The following is a 2046-nucleotide window of genomic DNA, read 5'->3' on the forward strand; positions in this document are numbered from 1 at the left end:
GGGGGATATCAATTCTGTATCAGATTGGGAGAAAGGGAGAGGAGATCAAACAGAACAGCAGGTAGGGAGTAAAAATATCCGAGAAACTTGCCTTCCCCAATCTCCTCCTCTTCCAGAGCCCTGTTTCCATTTACAGACACAAGTTTCCCACGAAAGAAAGGGGGGAAAGGGAGGAAGGAAATTGACATATTTACCCCAGGCAACTCTCCCCAAATTCTTCGAACGAGTATTATTTGTTGGAGTTCACTGAGTGTAAGGTTGAGTTGAACCTACGAAGGTTTACGAGAGCCTTTGTAGCCCAGAACGGTATCGTTTTGTAACCTGCATGTATCCCAAAAGCATCAAAAAAGATATATATACTCCCATTCATTTTTTTCAAGAAATACTTCACAGCAAAATGAAAGTCTGCTTTCAAAAGTATAGAATTTGTTTTTTTAAAAATGAGGGCAGCCACTGTTCTGAGAGGAGAGGCCCAGACTTTTCATCAAAAGAGTTTTAGGGGACCACGGAGTCTGTGCTTGGTTTTAGAAATAGGAAAACAGGCCTAGGGGGATAGGTAGCTGAACTCAGATTGGACGCAGGCAAGTAGATTCCCCAAGATATTCTGTAGCCTCACACAGGCAGCTTTCCAGCAAGCTCAACTTGAAAGAATTACAAAAATATCAGACATGCTATGAGGAGATAAAGTTAAAAAAGAATCATTTTAACTGTAGCCAATTGTGTTATAGGCTTTTGTGGGTTTGTTTTGTTTTGGCTTTTGTGGAGGACCAATTCTTTCTAAATTTAAGCAAAACACAAATAAGGAAATGGAGCTCTCTGGGATGTAATTCTTATAACACAAATAAAATGTTTTGTATCTTATTTAAAAAGTAATGATATTATGGGGACAGGGAGCGGGGAGCAATATTGTTTAGTGCTTGACAATGGGAATATGCACATACAGAAGTGTTAAAATGTTAGTAGTGAGGTAGGTCACCAGACTCAGTCACTTTCACTTCTGCACTATCTCTAGGGCCCTAAACGCTGCCTCAGTTCAGGCGCCCATGCTCCTCCTGAGCCTGTCTATCATCTACCTGAGGCGGGTTTCCCCCTGTGCCACTTCATGCTCTGCGCTACGGGAGATCAGGCCAAAGCAAGCCTTGTCAAGCCGTGACTTCCTTCTATGTAAGAATCTCGGGTGGCTTTGCACTGCTTTCGGTTAAACTCCAAATATGGCATCTCCAGCACTTTGGGATTTGACCCCAATTCTTTGGTCTCTCCTTCCCCACATAGGCATTCTAATTCCACCCCCGCAGAACTTCTCATGGATCATTTGACAGCCTAGCCACTTTCCTGTCTCCTAGGAGCCTAATGGTGCTTTCAGGTAAGCTCTGGACTGCTGAGCATAAGCTTGGCAGTTCACACCACGAAGTTGGCAGTTCAAGCCCAACACCTGCTCCATGGGGGAAAGAGGAGGCCATCTGCTTCTGGGAAGATGGACATTCAGAAACTCAGCATAGAGTGCCTCTGAGTCGGAATTCTCTTGATGGCAGAGAGTTTCTTTTGGGTTCCCTATTTCCTCACCTTCATTCCTGTCACCGAAATGTCCCTTGCTCTAAAGCTACTTTCCCCTAAAGACTTAGGGTAGATGTGGCCTCCAATCTGACAGTAATGTCCCCTCAGCCCTTGGTTCACACCCATGGCACTCTGTGCTGTGGAGACCTTACCACTTGTCACATGACACTGATACTGACATTAATTTTGACGTAGCTGGTTTTAGTTCAGAGTATGGTATTGTGGTTATGCGTTGAGCTGAGATCTGCATGGTAGGCAGTTCAAAACCACCAGCATTTCCGCCAGAGAAAAACTGGGCTTTCTACTCCTGTAAATAGTTAGTCACCGAAACCCACTCATAGTGATGGCACTGACTGGATGGCATGGAGTTTGGATTTTGCAGTGATATGGGAGGAGAGACTGAAGGGTTTATGAACACCCTCAGGTGGATTTGGGATCTTATTAATGAAGGACTCACCTTTTTGTACTTCCCATTTAGCCCTGTCCCACATG

Source organism: Echinops telfairi, unplaced genomic scaffold (genome assembly GCF_000313985.2).
Source record: "Echinops telfairi isolate 266 unplaced genomic scaffold, ASM31398v2 ScPeMD7_33;HRSCAF=127, whole genome shotgun sequence".
Classification (NCBI taxonomy): domain Eukaryota; kingdom Metazoa; phylum Chordata; class Mammalia; order Afrosoricida; family Tenrecidae; genus Echinops; species Echinops telfairi.